Source organism: Berghia stephanieae, chromosome 3 (genome assembly GCF_034508935.2).
Source record: "Berghia stephanieae isolate SIO BIC M18660-M18661 chromosome 3, UCSD_Bste_1.3, whole genome shotgun sequence".
NCBI lineage: Eukaryota > Metazoa > Mollusca > Gastropoda > Nudibranchia > Aeolidiidae > Berghia > Berghia stephanieae.
The window spans coordinates 85,449,042-85,460,691 of NC_088362.1; the positions used below are offsets into that span (position 1 = coordinate 85,449,042).

Genomic DNA, 11,650 nt, shown 5'->3' on the forward strand with positions numbered 1-11,650 from the left:
GGCAGACAGGAAGGGCGGTTTTCCCCCTCTTTTCTTTAGATGAGTAGAAAATTGAATTTGGTAGATCAGAGAAGACTCGTGAAAAGAAGCAAAGGAAGTTTGTCAGTCATACTATGCAAGTCGGCAGGTTCGTCAAGTCAAGTCCTACATTCATTATGGAAGCCATAGCATTTTATCTAGAATATTATCTGTTACGCTTTATGGCGTTGTGTTTCTCTATAGACAGACAAACTTTAACAATTATCAACCCTTATGTCCTTACTGAATGTATCCAATGCAGTTGCTGAATGTGTGTGTTGTGCTTACCTCTTTTCGTGTTCATTTGCCGTATCAGTGAATTTAACAAGAAAAACTAAATAATAAAACTGTAAAATAACATACCTGATTAGTTCAGGCGACGTATACGTATAAATACAGATAAGTGCCGTCGATTAGAGGAAAAAGTTTTACATCTTCTTACAAGACATTATACTTAAGATTTGTGGAGACACTGGAAAACCCGGTCGAATGATTCAAACTCAAAGTTTGTTCAAATTTTCGAGGATCAAGACAAGTCACAACAAGGTAATCTATTTGATTAGATATAAGAAACACACATTTGCATCCTCACGCTTACACACACACGGTCACACATATGCACTCTCTCTCTCTCTCTCTCTCTCTCTCTCTCTCTCTCTCTCTCTCTCTCTCTCTCTCTCTCTCTTACACATACTTACGCACGCGCACATATACACACGTAGACATAATATGTTTTGTGTCTTGGTCAGTTATACTTCCGGATAGCAATGTTATGAGCTTCTTATCCAAGCGCTTACTATCTATATTATAGATGATAGATATATTATAGATAGTATGCGCTTGGATAAGAAGCTCATAACATTGCCATCCGTAAGTATAACTGACCAACACACACAACTCTGTGTAACCTTGAACGTTTATAGTCTGGTTAAGACAGTTAAGTGAGAATTACTCATAAACGCGGATGACAAAAAGCAATAGGTAGTATGCGCTTGGCCAAGAAGCTCGCAACATTGCCATCCGGAAGTGTAACGGATCAACATACAAAACTCTGTAATCATGAACTTTTATAGTCTGGATAATACAGTTAAGTGAGAATTACTCATAAACGTGGATGGCAAAAAAAAAACAATAACAAAGACCCGAGTGACGTCATCGTCATTCTATCTATAACAAAGACCCGAGTGCCGTCAACTTCATACTATCTATAGTTTAACAAAGTTGACGTCACTCAGGTCTTTATTATTGCATTTTTGGTATCCATATTTGTGATTAATTCTCACTAAACTGTATTAACCAGACTATAAACGTTCAAGGTTACACATAATTTTGTGTGGTTGGTACGTTATATTTCCGGGTGGCAATGTTGTGAGTTTCATAGCCAAGCGCACAGCATCTATACGAGTTCTCCTTTGCGGTGACGTTGACGCGGTTTTGGAAGCGGAGTATCGGAACGGAGGGCTCAGAATGTCAAAAGATGTAGTCTTACTTAATCATCGATCAAGACAAGTCATTTTGGTGACCACAGTTGTTTACAGAGGTTTTAAGTGTGCTTACGACGTGAGGTATGAAGACAATGTTCACACATGTGCTCTTTGTCTTTGGCTTTCTTGATTTCATGCATGCGTATGTTGACGCGTTTATTTTGTGCTACATACAGCACTCTGAACCAACATCACAACTTATGTTAAACAAGCAATTTTAACCATCAGACTTTATCTTCAACTTAATGGCCGAAAACAGTCTAAACCAGTTCGTAGGAGTAGAGGACGACATAAGCAGGCGCATCCAATCAAAAACCAAACAAGCATCAATCACATGGTTCTAATCTACTCTACTTACGACATAATGTTGTGCATATTGAGCAGAATAAAGGATTTATTTACCTTAACAAGTAAAATAATAAAAACATATTTTTAATTTAATGGGCCAATGGTAATTTCAAGCCTGAAAACTCGGAGGAAAAAGTCATTGTTACTGTAAAATGAGCATTAACCATGGACTTAGCCAAATTAAAAAAGACAAAGATTAAAAAAAAAAGCCAAATCTGCTTATAAGCACGATCCGGCTAAATCATGCTGGGCTATATGCATGCTCAGCTCGATTCCCGAGGACCGCGTTATAAATGGAAACCACTGTATTATCTAGGAAGGGAGATAACTACCATCGTTCTTAACTTTATTTCCCCCACCCGACTACTTACCCTTTTTTTGCTCCCCTATTATCTTCAATTTTTCCCCTTCTTAGATTTCATTTTTAAAAAGGAATGTGAATATAACCATTATTGCGTGGTCTTTATAAAACGAAAATGATTCGAACCCCTTCCAAAGGTAAGCACAGAAAAAAATCTATATAATTTGATTCTCATGGCCATGGAGCAAGTTTCCCAGACTACAGACATTGACATAGTAGATATCTAGTGTCCTCAAGTAGACGGGATAGGTTAGGGTTAGAGTTAGATTGGGCAACCAGAGCTTAGGACGAGGTCCAGACTCTAAAAAAAAAAGTTTATTACCTATTCTAATATACAGAATGTTTTTAACCCCCATCAGACGGACAGTTTTAAGTGCTTGTACAAAAAATTAGACCGTCATCGTACGGACATTTTAAAGTGCTTTTATACAAATTCAGATTCTTTTATCAACAAGAGAGATGAACTTTTATTAACGATTGATGCTGAGAGTGTTGATGTTATAAGTATAACTGAAGTGTTACCTAAAAATCAGCAAAGAGGTAAAATCGAGCCGGTAGAACTTCAGATTCCAGGCTTTGATTGTTTTCACAATATTCAGGATAAAAGTTGTCATCGTGGTGTAGCCATATGGGTTCGTTCAAAGCTAAATGCTCAACCAGTCAAGTTGTCAGACAACTTGTCATCATCCAAAGAATCCGTTTGGTGTGAAATAACACTTAGAGACAATGAAAGGATGTTAGTTGGTTCGGTTTATCGTTCACCGAATAGCTCTTTTGAAAACAATGATAAGATTAATGAACTTTTAGTTAAAATGACAGAAGGCAAATCACATGTTCTAGTTACGGGAGATTTTAACTTTCCTGAAGTAGACTGGGCAAACGAGTTATCCCCAAGGACTCAGATCACTCTGCTTCTAAATTCATGGAAGCTGTCAGGGATTCATTCTTAACACAGCACGTTAAGCAACCAACTCACTACCGTTCAGAGCAAACCCCAAATATTTTGGACCTGGTTTTTACAAATGAACATTCAATGATTGACTCAATAAGACATGAGGCTCCACTAGGCAAGAGTCACCACCAGGTTTTATATTTTGACTTTAGATGTTACACAAAGAAATGTTACTCGAACGAACCCCGCTACTGTTTCGATAAAGGCGACTACAAACAGCTTTCTGAATTAGTCTCAGCTGCAGACCTAACACAAAAAATAATAAACCTGTCTGTACTCGATGCATGGACTATTATCAAATCTGAAGTTATGTCTGCAGTGGACATCAGCGTACCAAAAGTTAAAAGTAGTTCAGACAGAACTTCACCTCGGTGGATCAATCCTACAGTCTTGGCAAAACTCAAGAAAAAGAAGCAAGCTTACAAAAAGTACTTAGAAACTAGAGAGGGTGCAGACTATATTAATTACACGAGGGCCAGAAATCAAGCCAAAAGCTCATGCAGAATTGCTGTAAAGGACTATGAGAGATCTATTTCTCGTATGGCTAAAGTGAACCCGAAAAAGTTTTTTGCATATGCTAGAACAAAAACGAAGACTAAAGACGGTATTGCGGATTTGTATGATGATCATAAGACAGCCTCATTGACAAAGCCAATATTCTTAACAAGTTCTTTAGCAGTGTATTCACCAACGAGGATCTTACTAAGATACCTACATGTGAAAGAAAAAGTGTAAACAACATACTATCAGATATAGAATTCGACAAAGACACTGTAAAGAAGAAACTAGACAAACTCAATATGAACAAGTCCCAGGACCTGACATGTTCCACCCCCGCGTCTTATGTCAGTTGTCAGAAGAACTCTCCGAACCATTAGCGTTACTGTTCCAAAAATCACTTGACTCAGGAACTCTTCCACCCGATTGGAAAGAAGCACAAGTTACACCGTTATTCAAGAAAGGAGACAAGAGTAATCCGGGCAATTATCGACCAGTTAGCCTCACCTCAGTGGTTTGCAAAATAATGGAGAGCATTATTAGAGACTATGTCATAACTCACCTAAAGAACAACAAGTTACTGTCTGAATGCCAACATGGCTTTGTTTCTGGCAGGTCATGTTCAACTAACCTCCTAAAGACTTTAAATGATTGGACAGAGTTTCTCGACCAAGGATCTTCGGTTGACGCAATCTACTTAGATTTTGCTAAAGCTTTTGATTCTGTTCCCCATCAAAGACTCTTAAACAAACTGGAAGCTCATGGTGTTCAAGGAAATACTCTAAGCTGGATTAAGCATTTTCTAGTAGGCAGGAAACAGAGAGTTAGCGTGCAAGGCACAGTGTCAAATTGGACAGAAGTTCTTAGTGGAGTGCCACAAGGCAGCGTCTTAGGTCCAACTCTTTTCGTAATCTTCATTAATGATTTACCAAGTATTTTGTCTAGCTCATGTTCAATGTATGCCGATGATACTAAAGTATACAGAAAGGTAAACAATCTAGAAAATAGAGACAGTCTTCAGTTAGATATTGACAATCTAGTCAACTGGGCAGACGATTGGCAACTGAAGTTCAACGCTGGAAAATGCACAGTGCTACATCTTGGAACGAAAAACAAAATCTTTCACTACGATATGAGACAGCATCACTGTAGCGACAGAACAGCTCTGAATAAGTCAAAACTTGAGAAAGATTTGGGAGTACATGTTGATACTAAATTAAAATTCTCAAAGCATATAGAAACACAAGTTAATAAGGCAAACAGAATCCTTGGACTCATCAGAAGATCTTTTACCTATTTAGATGCAGCAACTATGAAAATACTATTTACTGCATTAGTCAGACCCCATCTCGAGTTCAGCAACTCAGTATGGTCACCACAATTTGAGAAAGATAAGAAACTTATTGAAGGCGTGCTTCGCAGAGCAACAAAAGTAATTCCTGGGTTGAAAGATAAGCAATATGAGGATAGACTGAAACGTATTGAAATTCCAAGCATGACATACAGACGAGTACGAGGTGATATGATTGAAACATACAAGTTTACACACAGTTTGTATCAAGTCGAGAGTAAACTTTTCGTGTTTGCAAACAATGGAACCAGAGGTCATAATTACAAGCTGCATAAACCTAGGTGTAACACATCGCTTAGGCAACACTACTTTAGTCAACGTGTGATCGACCGCTGGAACAGTCTCCCTGAAACGGTGACCAATGCTCCAAGTGTCAACGCCTTCAAAAATAGCTTAGATAGCCACTTAGCAGATTACATGTTTAGCATAGTTGAACCACCCATTAAGATCCCATCAAAGGGTTAGACGTATATACAGGTCAAAAGATCTGTTAGGGTTAGGGCCTTCAATTTATCAAAAAGTTTATATATTATAGATACAGGTCAAAAGATCTGTTAGGGCTTTTTATTGACTATTATCTTGAGGAACTGAATGCCAAGATCAGCAAAGGCACAAAACGCCTAATACGCTGGAAAACTATACTATACCATACTATACTATTCGGTTGTGTGCTTGATGGGCTAGCGACCAGGCAAACCCGTTTTCTCAGCCAATGTCTGCTTCCGATTATTTTCAACAAGGCTGTCATTATCCCCAGACACCTGTCTGGGGATAATATAATGAAAATTCGTTATCCCCAGACGCCTGTCTGGGGATAACGAAATTTTGTTATCCCCAGACATGTATTTGAAACTCCGCTCTTTTTAACAATTATCCACATTCCAGAATATGGAATGTTTCTGAATGCCCATAGAAATAAGGAAAGTTAATTAAAATTAAATAGGCCCTATCCAAGGACAACTAGACGTCTATACTAAAAGGACAATCATATGGAATCTTCAGGCAACGCTAGTGGGGGCCAACAAAAAATAGAGAAAATTTACACCAAAATAACAGCAGGGGCATTATTATGCAAGATCTACCTTTTTAGAGAGTGATTGTGAATTCTGGGTCCAAAAAAATATTTATTGATTATTATTATCAGCAGTGAATAAGAGTAGCCAAGAAACGGAAAGGATGAGTAGTTAGATATTCTAAAAACTGACCTTATAGTGATTGATTCAGGATGATTTCTTTAGAAGCTTGATTAATGAATGTACATGTAAAATGATGATGAAGATGAAAGTGAACAATTAGATGAAGGGGAAAGGAGATGTAAAATATCAACAAAGGGAGGTAATCTGCGGAGGATGATCCCAAGAAAAAGATGAATACCAAAATATCTACTAAGGGATACAATAGTCGGATTTTTAATAAGGGGCGCACCTTTGTCTTCTTTTTCTCAGCTATTCACAATGTACAGCTGCTGCAAAAATTTGTATGAACCTCTGGATCATTTTGTCCTAGTAAAATAATTTTTTCACGAATTTTAAAACAATAGGAAAGAATTTCACTTATCACAGCTATATTAAAACCGATAACTAGTAAGTATTGGAATCTAAATATGATTATAGTGTCAAAAATATGATTTTCGGCTTATCCATTTTGAAAGAATTTGTTAAAATGGAATGTTCGGTTAATTGAAACTTATATGATGTTCGTACAGAATCCGAATATGAAGGAACGACAGACATGTTTACATTTTATAACAATCAATATACGTTATTGATGAATACAAATGAAAGTGAACATTACGCGCTTCCAACATTATTTTGATTTCAAATTTTTGAGAAATAGCTTGTTCTTTATGCCAAAGAGGATTACATAAATTTAATGTAGACCAGTCAAAAGTAGAAATTCATCAATTTATGATAAAATGTTTCCACAAATATGTGCTTGTGTTCAACAACAATAACATGCAAAACTGAGGGTTGATTGTGAAATTTCAATTCCATAGCTGTCCTCTTTAATTAATGACTTATCGATAGATAAAAGTGGACTTCTTTTCGCAGCCTTACGAGAGAGGAACCGATAGAGATTCCGTATAATATCGTATTGTTTAAGAGTTTATAGGTTTAAAAGAAAACTTAAAATGCTGTGTGAAACGTTCATGCATAGATACAATTTTTCAAAGTTAAATATAAACGTTCATTGTTAATTTGACTATTTTGAGTATTTAATCACTAGTTCAAATGAGTTAAAGCTAGAGATTCATATCAGTCTTCGGTAATTATGACGTGATGTAAATAAAAAGCAATAAATTACAAAGTCAAAATGGGATGCAAACTACATTAGTTGTTACTTTATAACAGTTAATGTGTGTTGCTTTTATTCGGAAAATAGTATGATATGAACTCATAACCACTAGCCGGAACTACCGTGTCACAATATTATTTTGAAAAACGATGAATTCATCTTACTTTGTGGTGCGAAAATGTTTACATTTTTAGCAGAGTAAAATCTCTAATTTTATGACAGGGGTTTTAAAGTAGATTTTTATAGGTCGTGAAGAAGAAATCTTTTTTGTGATATGGCATCACAATACGGGCCAAAAGGTTTATTCAGTAAATAGAAATTGATTCGGAGGTTGACACAAAGTTTTACAACTTTTGATAGAAGGACATCTGAGAAAAACTAGAAAAACATGCGCCATTCATAAAAAATCTGACTACTATACTATAGTTCATTCCTTACAGTCAATGAGTAGCATCAGAATCAGATCCATAGTTCCCTTCCATGTAGTCAAGTGTTAATTAATAGAGTTACTTCTCAGATCATTGAGACAAAACTATATATTCAGACTACTAGTACAATCCTTTCAGTCAATGGATCCATAATTCCCTCCCATAGTCACAGAGATAATTAGAGTGATTGAGTTGGGTGAGTGTAACTGTTGTAACAGTAACATCTCAGACTCAGATCATTTTGATCAATGAGGCAAAACTATATATTCAGAGTACTAGTCCCATACGATTGACAGTCATATCAGCAACACCAGATCCATGCAATGGGCATAACTATATATTCAGAGTCCAAGTTCCATCATATATGGTAATATCAGACCCACTAACTATTCTAGTCTAGCTATCTAGCAATAGCAATGACTACTATCTAATCTATCTATCTAGCAACTGTTGTTAGTATTGTTAGTAGTAGAAAGGACTGTTCAAGTTCAACTTGTGAAGTTGACGTGACGAGCAAAGGGCCCTCTAGACTTATACACTAGACTAATACAATAAAGTCAATATTTATCAGTTAACCATATAGAAAAAAAGATATAAATATAAAGCCACAAGCCATAATAAAATAAGAAACAAATCCGAATCAGGATGTCAGTCTGATCACCATATCTGAATCTGTGCCACTCGACAGAGCAAGCACGACAACGGGTCTATCTATCGTCATGCAGGAACTACAGCTAGATGCTAATTCTAAACATTTCTTAAATAATAATTATTACGCAATTATTATTGGTACTTACCACTTTTCAAAGATTCTGGTTCGATAAATTAGCCATAGATCTATCTAGTTATTAAACGGAATTGAAAGCAGATTCGTACTTTCGATTTTAAAAATATAAAACAAACCCAATCACTCAATTTGTAAGAGGGCGTCATAAAAAATAGTTCATACTTTCCAGTAAAATTGTTGATAGTTCACTACTTTTTATATATTTTCATATCATTCAAGATATAAGAAATATTATTTAAAACTTATGGTCACCAATTAACCAATTTCTTATAAAGTACCGAAATTATAAGAACAGAATCAATTATTGCGCATTCAAGGAAATTGTACCAAGGCAGAAAAGTAGTAGTTTTGCTTGAAATCGTTATCCAACCAACGGCCCCCCACTAGCGGGGGCTGAATATTTCACATGTCGATCCTTTCCAGTATAGTAATCCTTGGCCCTATCTATAAAAACATAAAATTAACCAACATTAAATCAGTTGTTACTAGACGTCTACATATACATTATACACAATATGCGTCGACTTCGAAGTGGGTGTCATGGCCGAATGGTTTAGTCGTCTACCCTGGAAGTTTTACCAGAATCGATGTTGTGGGTTCGACTCCTGATTCCGCCACTTTTTATTTTATTTTTTAAAAAATTCCGTCTTCTTTTTACAGAACGTTGCAAGTGAAAAATGTCCCATCCATCCTCTCCCCCTACTTTTTATTTTAAAACTCTGTCTCTCTCTCTCTCTCTCTCTCTCTCTCTCTTTCTCTCTCTCTCTCTCTCTCTCTCTCGGTTCCTTTCTAGTTTCTAGCAAATTGTCATATTCGTCCCCACTCCGATCTCAAAAAGTGTCTAAAGAGAATAAATAATTAAAAAGCAAACCAACAGAAATATTCAGAGAGCGACCAATTGGTCAGATAGAGGAGAAAAAAACAAACAATAATTTAAAAAAAGAAATTAAAAAAAAAAAAGAAATTCATGCTCAGAAACGGAACAAAAGGCAAAAAAAAGGAGAAAAGAATAGACTCGCACAAAAAAAAAAAAAAAATAAGAGGTGGGGAGGATGGATGGGACATTTATCCCTTGCAACGTTCTGTAAAAAGAAGATGGAATTAAAAAAAAAAAAAGAAGTGGCGGAACCAGGATTCGAACCCACAACGTCGATTCTGGTAAAACTTCCCAGGGCAGACGACTAAACCATTCGGCCATGACACCCACTTCGAAGTCGACGCATATTGTGTATTATATGTAGTAACAACTGATTTAATGTTGGTTAATTTTATGTTTTTATAGATATTTTATTAACCTCTCCTTATTTCTATGTGCATTTAGAAACATTCCATATTCTGGAATGTGGATAATTGTTTTAAAGAGCGGAGTTTCAAATATCTGTCTGGGGATAACGAAATATCGTTATCCCCAGACAGGTGTCTGGGGATAACGAATTTTCATTATCCCCAGACAGGTGTCTGGGGATAATCACAGCGTTTCAACAATTGCAATATCAATACTACTACTACAATAACATCAATGGAAGGCCTAACATTTATTAGTCTAACTCGGGCTAACAGTTAGAAATAAAAAGGCAAGTAGTGAAGTACTGCAGTGCATTGTAAGTGTGTAATTGAACAAAGCTTTCCATGTCCACAGAACTGACAAAAATGAGAAGTCCAGAGATTTGTCTGAAATTGAATTGTTGGGAGGCTTACCGAAAGCTCCTACAAGGGGAAACAACTCAAATAATATGTCTAAGTATATATAATCACATCGCATAGTAATTTTACCGATGTTTAAGTTTAGTTAGCCAGATGTTTTATGTTGCTCAAGATAAATAGCAGTCAATTATTTATGTTGTCAACACAAAAAAAAACAAACAAAAAAATATGACGATTCACAACGAAAATGATGGGATATATATAATACTACTTGTTGTTATGGGCTCATTGAATTGTTGTAATGGAAATACTCTCAAACTAACTTAAAGTATTGTGCATTCACTCACTCATTCCCATGACTTCACATCCTTATGCCATTCGTTACAGTCTCTGGCCCTTTCCAGACGGCTATGAAGATCCGGGCCTGTTCACTCTTTGATGTTGTCTTGTTGTAGTTTTTTTTTCTGTCTTCCTCTTCTCCTCTGTCACTCTACAGTGCCCTGCATAGTCTTGCACAGATTATCATGGTTGACAGTGTGTCCAAACCATGACAATTTCCTTCTTTTGACTATTGACAACAGTGGTTCCTGTTCTCATGTTCAATCCTCTACCTCTTCTAAAATATCATTTTATATGCCCTTTGGTTAAAATATGGAACTCTCAGGATTTTCCGATAGCTCTTTATTTTGAAAAGCACAGACCATGTTTCACAGCCATAGAGCAGGATGGATGGTACAGCACAGCTCGTGTATAACTTCCTTGGTTGCAACGGAATCTCGACTACAACGGGAAATTTTTTAATCCTCGTTCTACGGCCTATATAATTCATATAAATCATGCATGGCTATTATAACGGGGACATTTTTTTGGAACACTGCTACAACGGGGTTGTGAGTTGCAAGTTGAGTACCCAATTGAGGAAACCTACGTACTCGAGAGGAAAGAGGAAGGTACGCATGACACACATAATTTATGGGGAACGGAGATGAGATGGGAGTGGGTGAATTGCAGTTACTGTGCGTTCTATTGACTGTTCTCTGTGAACTTTGTGTATCCACGATGACACAACAAAAGGCTAGTGAGAGGCGAGTCATTCAACTAATTAGGTAATTATTCCCAATGAGAAGTGAGATGGTGAATGTAAAGCCTGAGGCTAGGACTGTGCACCACTTGAGTTTTGTGCACTTAGTGGCTGCCAGTGGCGCAGATGGAAATGATGGAAAGCAGAGGGAAGGAGGAAGGTAGAATTAACCTTTGCATTGTTCGAACAACCTGCCTTATGTCCTGATTTGTGGAGGGGGGTGAGGGGTGAGGTATGGTGATTTGGGGGAAAAAGGGGGGGGGGTTACAGAATCGGAAGTCACAGTCACGTTGTCTGATTTATTTACTTAGGGAGGTATTTCGATATATACTTAGAGAGGTAATTGTAACATGTTCCTTGTGTTTTGTTTATTTATTTACCTCAGTACTGCTTCCCTTAAAAT

General features: G+C 36.7%; 1 protein-coding gene across 2 annotated transcripts in view; it reads left to right on the forward strand.

Annotated features, from left to right (window-relative positions):
* The first annotated feature begins 425 nt into the window (after positions 1 to 425).
* LOC144968690 (alpha-(1,3)-fucosyltransferase fut-1-like) overlaps positions 426 to 11,650 on the forward strand; it is a 23,056-nt gene continuing 11,831 nt past the window's right edge. The window contains exon 1 of one of the 2 annotated variants that reach the window (XM_078907270.1): positions 426 to 564. The gene's annotated coding sequence lies outside the window, so the exon portion shown is untranslated. Of the gene's footprint in view, positions 565 to 2,186; positions 2,349 to 11,650 lie in introns of those variants that run through there. The other variant, XM_078907269.1, reaches the window with a different exon arrangement.